At 41.2% G+C, this 12,726-nt stretch overlaps 1 long non-coding RNA gene across 1 annotated transcript; it reads left to right on the forward strand.

Moving 5' to 3' along the window:
- The first annotated feature begins 781 nt into the window (after positions 1 to 781).
- On the forward strand, positions 782 to 1,647 carry LOC147621799 (uncharacterized). The gene is made up of 2 exons (XR_015269714.1): positions 782 to 908; positions 1,189 to 1,647. It is a non-coding gene; the product is annotated as an uncharacterized LOC147621799 (long non-coding RNA).
- The last annotated feature ends 11,079 nt before the right edge of the window (positions 1,648 to 12,726 follow it).

A 12,726-nucleotide genomic window follows, 5' to 3' on the forward strand; every position in this document is an offset into this window, starting at 1 on the left:
ATGCAAGGGAGGATTGGCAAAGGGCTCAAAATAGTGTGGAGAAAGAATTGTGGGAGAATGAGGAGGAGAAGGAGATGGAGTGGGGTCATGGGGAAGAGATGGAGAATGGGTTGGGGGAGGAGATGATGCCTCATCATCAATCGAGCCCGCCATGCACTGCAATGCTTTGAAATTCCAAGGTAAAAATGGGTTGTAAATTCCAAGGTAAAAATAGGTTGTAAATTCCATTGCAAACCTTTAAATTCCACTCCTCCGGTTTCAAAAACTTCCAATGTGTAGATCATGTTTTTCACAGAGGACAGAACCTAAAATTAAAAACTTCCAATGTGATCATGTTTCAGGAGGAGGGGACCCTACCAAGAAAATTTGGAATGTGTTTCATGACAGGCATTTGGGCGCCCTACGATGGGAGGGCATCCAAAGTGAATGTGGACACACGATGGGTGGGCGCCCTTTGTGGTTTCCAAGTCAGCATGCACGTGTCATGCATGGTGACGTGGGAGGGCGTCCAAAGTGAATGTGGACACACGATGGGAGGGAGTCCAAAGTGAATGTGGACACACGATGGGTGGGCGCCCTTTGTGGTTTCCAAGTCAGCATGCATGTGTCATGCACATGGTGACGTGGGTTGTTTGAGGGGACGTATGTGAAGGACCCGAAGAATTAGTTGAGAGAGAGGACTCCTTGCTTCCCTCATTAGCAAATTTAATCTACGGATTTGACTAAGTAAAATCTACTTGAATAATGCGCTTCCTTAATTCTCGAATTTTGAACTAGTCTCGTATAGTCCCTGTTATAATGAAGAAGGAAACGCTCTTCTTCTTCTTCGTGTCACAGCTTTCCATTCATTTCTCAAACCCCAAACACATAATTGCGAGTAGTCCCTCTTTGGCTTCCAATTTAAACACGTAATAATCTTTTTCTGCTGGCTCTTTAAGGCCCTCATAAAATCGACCTACGGAAGTAAGATGTATTAGTGCATTAATTTACTCATGTGCATAATAATAACCTTGGCTAATTCGTTGGTCAAGCCGGATTCGATCTTCAAAGATAACTCCTGCAGTTTTGTGATCAAATCGACAGTAGTTCTCATTTAGCTGCTGTTAACGTCTAATTAAGTGTGCAGGCAATCAAATTTTATAAAGAAAAAACATTTTATTCATTTCTTTTCCCCCTGAATATGTGCAGAAATTCATTTATTTTCTTAACAAAATTATGGCGGCTGTGCTGCTGATGAAGAAGAAGAAGAAGATAGCGGCAGTCATCGCAGTAGTGGTGTGTTTACTGTTCGCGTCCACGCTTCCAAGCGCTCATGCTGCACGTGCGAGAGGATTGAGCGGTGACGATTCAGCCTCATTTTATCAGGACGTGGAGGATCTTTCGATCCATGAGCAAGAGAAAGTGATGCAAATGAGGGACAACATGGACGCTGCCAACAGGCAACTCTTAGCTTATGACCCTTATGAGCACAAGTGGTAGTCTAGCTCCCCAACACTCTGCCCATCTAAGAAAAAATAAAACCTTGAAAAGCAGACTCTCAATAAGCTCCGGCATTAAAATAAACCATGGCTAAGCCTATTATAGTCCATGATGATGAAGACAATGCTTAGGGTTTGAATGATTTAAAAAAGGGATCCCTTTATCATGCTTTCAATATCCAAAATTGTGTCCTCCTTCCTTTCTATGGTGGAGAGAGAGAGAGAGAGAGAGAGAGAGAGAGAGAGAGTGTGTGTGTGTGTGTTTTTATAGGAACACCTTGCCATTTGTTATGTTACAACGTTGGTCGCTCTAAATAAAATGATACTTAGAATTGAATATCGATCCCCTCATCATGAGCTCACTCCTCAATCATGAAGCCGCTATAGAAGACTGATTCTTCTTGGCACTTGCAACTCTACAAAAACAAGGTAGTGTTTATGCAAAGACTTTGTTTAGGGCTTCGATGATTTCTATAGAAACAAGAAGCCCTTTTAATGCTGGTTTAAAACTTTGTCAGAACTTTTCTTTTGAAGAGAGAAAATAGTTACAATGGATCTCTAGAGGAACAAGCTTGCTTTCTTGTATCCCAAGTTTGGTCATTCTGTACTGATCTCTCAGAATCAAATACCAATCTCATAATAAATAAACTGATTGGATTGATGTACCCATAACTCTTTTGCAAAGAAAATGGAATGTATATTGATCTCCTCGTCATGTGGTCACTCTTCATTGTGAAGCTTAAGTACTAAAATGATGTAAAAATGTTGGCACCAACAACAAAGATATTGACGACAAATTACAAGAAACATGATGTCTTTTGATAATGGTGTCCTTAAACATTGTTTGTAAAAGTGATGTACTCCTCAGGACACTTTTTTTGTAAATATAGAAAAGTTTCATATATAATTTATATAAGAACCAAGTTACAAAGAATAAGGAGCTTTGAAAAGTTTCTGGTGGTGTGGAGAGCACAATAGCTTCTGGTCTTGGAGGTGTAGGCACCTCATGATGTGGGGCAACAAAGGCATACGAACATGGCCATGCAAAACCCTAACCCCCTCCTCTTGTGCGATCGTGGGACAATAAGCCAACATGGTCTCCTCTCTTGTTGTAAAGATGCCCACCTTGGCTTTGAAAGGAGGGGAGCCAAAAAATATTGGAAATACAATGGCAACACCACAAATGAAACGCCCTCAAGCCATGCCTAGAGCAAGGCCCACATAAGATCTACTTCCCATCTTCCTAGGTAATGAGTCATGACTATGGAATCAAGGTCATCATTCCATAGCCATCATAGCTAATAACCCAAATTCTAAGAGTTAGTGTACTCTCTCGTCCTACCACCATTTGCATGAACATTTTGAGTGTATAATTACCCCCAATGCACACCCCTCCACTTTTATATCATGAAGTCTCTAACATCCTTTCCCTCTTGCCTCAAGAACCCTCTACCACTATAAATACCAAGAGATAAAGGGTTTCATCTCTATAATAATAGTTACATAAGCCATCAAGGGAAACCTTGCCTTGCACAAAGGATCTTCCATTTCCCTTCAAGTAGAGGGATAACCTAAATATATGTGAAAGATCCATGCCCCCTCCGCGCAACGGATTCGGGGGTGCTAGCAGCAGAAGTAGCACTTCTTGTGTGGGGTAGGATCCCTCACTCGGGGCCTCGCCCATGGATATCTGGACAAGAGACTAATCCCTTGGGTCTTCAAAAACCGAACTCGAAAAAGCTTCCCCCTACCAGAAAGCACGGGCGATTCCTCCAGGATATTTGTACTCTAACGTAGTCAGGGTCATTACTGACCAAACTGATCCGACCAAACCTGTGAGTCACTTGGTCAGATCAAGGAAGAAACTTGCACTTGGATCATAGAAACCAATGCTTTTTTCCCCATCGAGAGGCACAGCCATTAATTCTTTTTCCATAAAACAATTACTATCCGAGATTTACTTCATCTATCGTACTATAACAGAATTGAGTCTCGTTTTACGGATCCATCAGTCCAGCCTAACCCCATCCATTTAGCTGCTGTTAATGTCTAATTAAGTGTGCAGGCAATCAAATTTTATAAAGAAAAAACATTTTAATCATTTCTTTTCTCCCTAAATATGTGCAAAAATTCATTTATTTTCTTAACAAAATTATGGCGGCTGGCAAGGGGGCGCTGATGAAGAAGAAGAAGATAGCGGCAATCATCGCAGTAGTGGTGTGTTTACTGTTCGCGTCCACGCTTCCAAGCGCTCATGCTGCACATGCGAGAGGATTAAGCAGTGACGATTTAGCCTCATTTTATCAGGAAGTGGAGGATCTTTCGATACATGAGCAAGAGAAAGTGATGCAAATGAGGGACAACATGGACGCTGCCAACAGGCAACTCTTAACTTATGACCCTTATGAGCACAAGTGGTAGAGATCCCCAACACTCTGCCCATCTAAGGAAAATAAAACCTTGAAAAGCAGACTCTTAATAAGCTTTGGCATTAAAATAAACCATGGCTAAGCCTATTATAGTCCATGATGAAGACAATGCTTAGGGTTTGAATGATTTAAAAAAGGGATCCCTTTATCATGCTTTCAAGATCCAAAATTGTGTCCTCCGTTCTTTGAGAGAGAGAGAGAGAGAGAGGGGGGGGGGGATAGTTTTTATAGGAACTTGGCATTTGTTATGTTACAATGTTGGTCACTTAAAATAAAATGATACTAAGAATCAAATATCGACCATATTTGATTCCCCTCATCATGAGCTCACTCCTCAATTGTGAAGTTTACATAATAATGATTCTTCTTGGCACTTGCTACAAGTCTCTCCAAAAACAAGGTAGTGTTTATACAAAGAATTTGTTTACGGCTTCAATGATTTCTAATGAGAAACAAGGAGCCCTTGCTAATTTAAAACTTTGTTTGAGCCTTTGTTTTGAATACAGAAATAATTACAGTGAATCTCTAGAGGACATCCCAACTTTGGTCATTCTAAGTAAACCAATACTGATCTGTTAGAAATCAAATACCGATCTCATAATAAATAAACTGATTGGATCGATGTACCCATAAATATTTCTCAAAGAAAACGGAATGAATATTGATCTCCTCATCATGTGCTCACTCTTTATTGTGAAGCTTAAGTATTGAAATTATGTAAAAATGTTGGCAATAGATCAAAGATATTAATGACAAATTACAAGAAACATGATGTCTGTTCATAATGATGTCCTTAAAAGAGTAGATGATGTACTTCTCAAGGCACTTTTTTTTTAATATAGAAAAGTTTCATGTATAAGTAATATAAGAACCAACTTACAAAGCACAAGGAGCTTTGAAAACTTTCTAGTGGTGTGAGAACACAAGAGCTTCCGGTCTTGGGGATGTATACCCCTCATAATTCTGTCAGGATGTGGCCACATACAAAGGTGTGGAGAGCACAAGAGCTTCTAGTATTGGGGACGTATAGCCCTTATAATCATGTGGTGGGAATGAGGCCACGTATGAAGGTGGCCATGTAGAACCACAACCACCACCCCACCTGGCGCACCGGCGGCCTAGTGATTATGGACAAGCTGACATGGTCACATCTCTTGTAAAGGATTAGCTTTAAAAGGGGGGCCTAATAACATTAGAAATAGAATGACAAGTCCACAAATGAAACCCCCTTAAGCCATTCTTGGAGCAAGGCCCACATAACTGGATCTACTTCCCATCTTCCTAGGTAGTAATGACAATGGAGATTCATCATCAAGGTCATTATTCCATAGTCATCACAAGATTCCTAGTAGATGGCCTAAATTCTAAGAGTTAGTATACTCTCATCTCTTTCCTCAAGAATCCTCTACCACTATAAATATCGAAGAGATAGTGGGTTTCATCTATATAGTTACATAATCCATTAGGAGAAAGCTACTCTTGCACAAAGGATCTTCCACCCATCTTCCATTTCTTTGTATACCCTTCTCATAGAGGCATAACTAAATATACGTACACCCATACACATACATGCTCCTTGTATAATCATTATATCTTTCGGGAATGCATATCTCCTCAAATACCATACACACAACACTAACCCCAAGACATTTATAATACTCATTTTACATTTCAACCCTTAGTCTATTTTGCGCTCTCTCTCTCTCTCTCTCTCTCTCTCTCTCTCTCTCTCTCTCTCTCTCTCTCTCTCTCTCTCTCTCTCTCTCTCTCTCTCTCTCTCTCTCTCTCTCTCTCTCTCTCTCTCTCTCTCTCTCTCTTGTAATAGAAGATATATTACTGAAACTACTTTACAAATGGCTGCACGGCCACCATGTGATGTACAAGCTTTCCCTCACGAATTACTCTGAACCACAAGTATAGCTCGGAGTACCCTCATCCAATATAGAGCCGTGCCATTCTCCACCAATTGAGCTGACCGCAAGGAAGATACCATTCCTAGTTAACCAGATATGTCACAAACCTATCCACCGAAAAAAATGAAAGAAAATTGAATGTTTTGGGTTATCTAGCCCATTCGAAATCTTGCCAAAAATCCAGTCTTTAACCTTTATAAGCCTATCTGTGAAATGGAGTTCATATGCAAGAAATAAAATCCCACACCTTCTTTGCCACACCGGACATGAAATGAAAAGATGTGGGCATGTTTCCAAGCATGTAGTACAAAACACATAATTACTAGAAGCAATCCGTCACTTTCACAACTTGGCCCCCAATGGTAGGCCTCCAACTAGCATGCGCCATAGGAACACCTTCCCTGGATATGGAATCTTAGACCACCAACCCTGTAAGATTACTTCCTTCCACCATGCTCTACTCTTCCTGATGTTCCATACCCTATTAGCCTTCTCAGTTATCCCCAACACTTATCTTCTATCATCATATAGTACACTTGATTTGTTGTACGCTGGTGGGGGACAATGTCTTGATGCTTTCTAGATGCCCAATCTAACCAAGGTTTTTGATCCTCCAACTGAGGAAAATCACCAAATGGTGTAAGTGTTTCCCTCACCTTCTCCCATAACCGTATATATCCACATGGAACCCGAAAATATTGACGGATTTTTCGAAAAGACAATAGGCAGTCCTCTATGTAGCAACAAAGCATCCAGAATTCTCACTAGTCCCAATCAAGCCATTCTATTGAATCTTAGCGCTCAACAAGTTTGTCAAGCCACTCCAAAAGTCATGAAGTAGCAAACACCTCACCTGCCATAGAATGCAATTGCAAACAACCACTGATCTGAAGGCTTCCATTTAGTGTGTGTCAACACCTCCTTCCATGAGATCATCAGAGAGGTGAAGCCACCACTCGAACCTGTTAGGAACCATTCACTACATCCTACCAGGTACCATCAATCCTGGTATTACCAAGCACAAGTGTGACCTCCTCTATGAGGGCCTTTGCCATTACCACCCACGTCTCTTGGGATACACATATCTTGCAATAAAGGCAATCTCCTAGTGACCATATGTAATATAACATTTAATAGGGCTACCCCTCCACTCCTCTTCGGAGTAGTAACATGTTCCCAAGAAATCCACATCTACCCTGGCTTATTTTCTACTCTTTTCCATAGCATAAATCGAATTAGTTGTTGTATCTAATGCAAAGCTCTGCCCATCCTTGGTAATAAAGTCAAGAAAAAAGATATCATGGTAATTATAATGGATTGTGCCACTTTGAGTTGAACAAGCATAGGCCAACCCTAAGATTTCCAATACACAAACTTATCATTTATCCTTGCAAAAATCCATGCCAACAAAGCATGTGAATCAACATCAACTCCAATCAGATAACCCAAGTGGCGTGTGATGCATCCCCTTTGTATGACCTGCCCATTCCATCCCAAACCAAGCGAATCGCTCTCAATACAACTTATTAGAGTAAATTTTTGCATACCCTAAAGCAAGACCAAAAGTATCCCAAACAGCCATAGCCTTCTGAACATTATCTCTTTGAGACTTAAGGAATATGAAATAATCATCTGCCAATGCCTAGCTGACCATCTCCTCTCCGCTTGGAAGTGTAAGCCCTACAACTTCATCGTCCCCTCCACTAGCTTATCCAATCAAGATAAGATTAGATGTGTAACAATTGCAAACAAGAGAGGGCTAAGTGGGCATCCCTGTCTTGAAAGATCCATGTCCCCTCTGCGCAACAAAATCGGGGGTGCTAGCAGTAGCGGAAGTAGCACTTCTTGCATAGGCAGAGCCTCTCACCCGGGGCCTTACCCACGGATATCCAGACAAGAGACTAATCCCTCGGTTCTTCCAAAACCGAACCCAGAAAAAACTTCTCTCGCCCAGAAAGCTCGGGCGATTCCTCCATGATATTTTTATTCTAACGTAGTCAAGAGCCTTAACTAACCAAACTGATCCGATCGAACCTATAAGTCACATGGTCAGATCAAGGAAGAAACTTGCACTTGGATCATAGAGACCAACGCTTTTTTCCTCATCAAGAGGCACAGCTTGATTCTTTTCCATAGAACAAGAATATTCGAGATTTACTTCATCTATCGTACCATAATAGAATTGAGTCTCATTTTAGGGATCCATCAGTCCAACCTAACCCCATCCAGTCCCATGGCTTAGCCAACCATCCAACCACTGTAGTGATGGGATCCATTTAGGAATTTGGTTATGTTTTGTCCCGGGTACCAATGAAAAGTGTTCCCAAGCCCCCTGCCGGTGCTTCATACAAACTTCACGATAGTCACACCACTCACACCCAATATGAAATTACCTTTTTCACAGATTCAGTTGAAAATAGTCTTTTAATGAAATTGCCTTTTTCACAGATTCAACCATAGTATCACTGATCATAATCCTCCAAAATATCCAGTTGAATTCGAATTTCCAATCATTCCTTCATCGGTGTACCTATAGCATCATTGACAACCAGAATGCTCACCACCTATCCACTCAGGGACCTTTTCAATAGTTCCTAGCTCATAGTACACCGGAAATATATTCACTTATAAAAATCCACATGGACTCTCCGTTTGAAGATTAGCAAGAGCAAGATCAACCAAAAAATCCATATAAAAGAGCCATGGACTCATCTGTTGAGGACCAGCAAGGTCATTTAACCAGATCCATGCTCGAGTTTAGAAAATAGCTCTAACACCTTGTTCCATTTTCTTCCTCGATGCATGCATGGGTATCTTCAGCGACCAGAGCCCGAGCATCGTATGGTTAGCACACCCCTCTAGGATCCTTCGCAAGTCGCCTAGCGCTTCACTCATAGGTCGCTTCCTTGGTCCCTCATCCACCGTTAACCAGAAGCTCACCATTTAAATCGATGGTCTCAAGACCTTGGCCGACCTTGCTATGCGAGACGTCCTCCATTGACTCTCCGTCAACTGTTGCACCTTTATCACTTAGGTCTCCATTGTTGAAAGATGTAATCGTGGTGTTGTGTGTATGTGAGAAAGCACCCTGGAGGTGCAAGATATTGTGGTGAGATAGGAATGCCACATGAATGGTGTGTGAGTGTTGACCAAAAGAGTGGAAAAGGGAGTGCCACATGGATGATGATGTGTAAAGTGGGATAAGGCTAGAGGGCCTATATCATTGTATGGTTCATTGTGATATTATGCAATAGAAGAGATCAAGTGTTGAGTGTGCAATCTCTCTCTCTCTCTCTCTTATGGAGTTCTTAGTGTGGTATAATCCACCTTAATTATGTTGCTTAATCATTGTCTATCACCATGTGATCAATCCAATTTTAGGATTGTTAACATGGTATCAGAGCTTGGGTGGGCTCTTGGTCATGGTGATTATTTATGTATAGATTTCTTGGTTATGTGTTTATTTTATTAAGCATTATTTTTCAATTTATTATGAAAAAAAATATCCACGCTTATATTATCATTTGGATTTGCATTTGTGAGGATTTGAGAGAGATTTGGAGCTGCCATTCTCAATTTTGAGAGAAGATTTGCAACAAGGAGGTTGCATAGAAGCTGCCCAAGAGAATTGCAAATGGGAGTTCTACAAGATGGAGAGTCTGCTCATCATCAAAGAAGCTGAAAATGGAGATTTCAGCAAGTATGAAGACTATGGAGTCTTCGATGTCATCAAGGAAGCTGCCAAGAAAAGATTTATGAAGGTATTTTAGATTTTGCCTCATTAGGTTTTGGTTTGAGCATGGAAAAATGCTCAATTTAGAGAAGGGTTGTTGATTTATGGGATGAGTGAATCCCATGGCTCTTTCATGTTGGCAAAGAGCATATGTGGAGGTGAAAGGCTTGTCCAAGCAAGGGGCAAGTATTGTGGGCAAGGAAAGGAGCCCATAAATGTGCACATCAAATGGAGGAATGTGCTGATTTGCTCATGAAAGATGAGTTGGTTGTGGATGCTATTGGGAGCATTCATTTTCCTGGTTTATGCACCTGTGGTTTCATTTGAGAGACCATGTGAAAAGCACCCTTAAAGGTTCAGCATGCAAAGAGGAGGAGCATGTAAGCTGTGAGCTCAATGGGGAGCTTTGGATGGCTCTTGGCCTTGGATTAGGCCAAGAGTGAATCTTGTGAAGGGATTAGCGAAATTGCAGCAAATGGAAGGCTTTGGAAAGCCTTAGCAAGCTTAATGATGGAGATTTTAACAGGGTGCAATAAGGAGCCTGCAAGTAAATATTGAGCCAAAGGTATGTTTTTATGTATTACAATTGGAAACAATGTTATTTTGGAATGGGATGCAGCTTATGCTTAGAAGGAGCATCTAATAGTAGAGCAAGAGATACTCAAGCAATAAGCAAAGTCAAATGTGTAAAGAACAGAGTGGGAAATATGCAGGCTATTTACAAGAAGAGTGCACCTCACAATGAAGCAAAGAGAAGTGTTGGATATGATAATTCAGCTATGAACATTGATCAAAACATATTCAAGGTGGATCAAAGCTTGTACAAAACATCATGAATATGAGGGACAAAAACTGGTATATGCAGAAAATTGCTTTGAGATTAACACAAGAAGATACTAATTATGATTAGGCATGAACCAAACTTACATAATCACTTGATCACGACTTGTACCTTATTTAGAGACTCCTCTACCCTATTTTTAGTTGCATGAGTTGCATGAACAATATGCACCAACCATTTGTAGGCTTTACACACCAACCACTGACCACTAGCCTATCCACCACACATTAAATTGGACTAAGGAGTTGGGATTACATTTATCCAACAATCCCCCCTTAAGACCAACTTCTTACAAGAACATGAACAAAGTCTAACATACCTCCTTGACACAATGAGTAAGAGCCCCCCCTTAACAACAACATAGGGTGGTGTACTCTCCTCTACAACTCGTCAAGTTGGAACAACATAAGTCTTGACTCAACCACATACATGACAATTTAAAAAGCATACTCATCATCTACATCTTTTATACTAAGACTAGAACAAAGATTTGTTTCTTCTTGTTGGTTGACTTCTTCAACCACATGTGCCTTTGCTAGCTTTTGATCTTTTTGGTAGCACTTTGAGGATGGATAATTCGTCTTTCCACAATACTCACAAGGATGTTTGGAGAAACAATCCTTAGTAAGATGATTTGTACGACTACAAATAGTACACTTCTTCTTTGCTGATGTCGTAGTAATAGCATATGCATAAGGATCTATCACATCCTTTGTAATCTTCTTTGCCGATGTCGTAGTAATAGCATATGCATAAGGATCTATCACATCCTTTGTAATCTTCTTGTCTTCTTCCTGCAAAGAATTTATGATACTTTCCAAAGAAAGGGACTGGCTCCTTCTCTTTAAGTACTGTCACAATTCGCCTAAAGCTTGAAGGTAAGCTTTTAAGCAAAATAGCAATAGCATCTTCTTCAGGAACAGGAGACTTAACATAAACCAATTGTGTCATTAAGCTCTTCAACCTGTTAATCAAAGCTACTGAATTTTCATTACTCTCCATGGTTAGATCAAAGAGTTGCATCTTCAAACTGATCTTGGAATGCTTTGCCTTTGCACCAAAAAGTACGTTCGAGTAATCCCCAAGCTTCCATAGCTGACTCAACATCATCAATATAATGAATAAAATCATCTTCTAAAGTAGTAATGATAATACCAAGTGCTTGCTCATCTTTTGCTTGAAGTGCAACCATTATAGCTCTTGCAACTGCAGCAGAAATACCTGCTTCATCATCAGAAAGTGGCTTGACCGTACTCCACAGATTTTTCTTCATGAGGTAGCCCTTCACCTTGATTTGCCAGGTATGAAACCCAGTTCCGTTGAATTTGTCGGGGAATTTGGAGCTCATGATGATGAAATATGATGCTTGATGTTGATAACTTTCTCATATAGATGTTGATAACTTTCTCATATAGATGATTTAAGCCCAAATAATAAAAATATCATCACAATATAAATCAAAATAAGAATCACCATGTTGTTGGAGCAAAAAAGGTAGAAATAGGCGACTAGAAAACAACTCCGTACAGCAGCTCCAGTGGACCATATGCTTCAAGATTTGGTATGCTGAATCCTCACATGATAACCTTGAATCACCTCATAGGAATTAGGAAAATTTGTTGAGACGACGGCGAATGGTTGCGATGAGCAGAAAAACGCCTATTTGGATGGCGATGAGAAATTCGTGCAGCTGCGATGAAATTGGCCTATGATTTCTGTCACGTAGGCTGTAATGCCTGACCGACGGCGGCAGACCGGATGGCCATATCCGGGGTTCAGTGGGAGAGGACGCCCATGCGGAGTCATGGGCGGCCAGGCTAGTGTGGACGGCAGGCCACACACTATATAGCCTGGGGGATGAGGGGCAATCCTCATTCTTCCTCTATGGCTGGGTGGTGAGCCAGAGGCCGTCCCTCTCATGGTAACGCCCGTAGCGGCGTTACGGATATCTAACACTGGTATCAAAGCATGGTTCGAAGGGATCGTGAGAGTCCGCGCTCGATGGTTTTCATCCACAATCTCCTCACCCTTATCTCCACAAGGGAGTGTGTGGAAGAAGGAGGGCCAAGACTTTTGAAGGGAAGAACTCTTTCTCTCTCTCTCTCACTCTCTCTCCTCGACACACACAGCATCGCAGGTAAGAAAATTTTTGGTTGTTTTTCTTTTGTTTTCTGCGTTGAATCGCTTCGAAATACTCTGCGTTGAAGGTTTTCAAAAGAAAAAGCCTGTGTGGAGGTGGGGGGCGCAGACCAACCCCCACGAAATACACCGTATGCGTTAAGGGGGGGCGAACGGCAGCCCCCTACCTCTCGTAATGCTGTTCGCCAAGGGA

The sequence above is a fragment of the Cibotium barometz genome, chromosome 29 (assembly GCF_041138505.1).
Source record: "Cibotium barometz isolate CiBa-2024 chromosome 29, ASM4113850v1, whole genome shotgun sequence".
Taxonomy (NCBI): domain Eukaryota; kingdom Viridiplantae; phylum Streptophyta; class Polypodiopsida; order Cyatheales; family Cibotiaceae; genus Cibotium; species Cibotium barometz.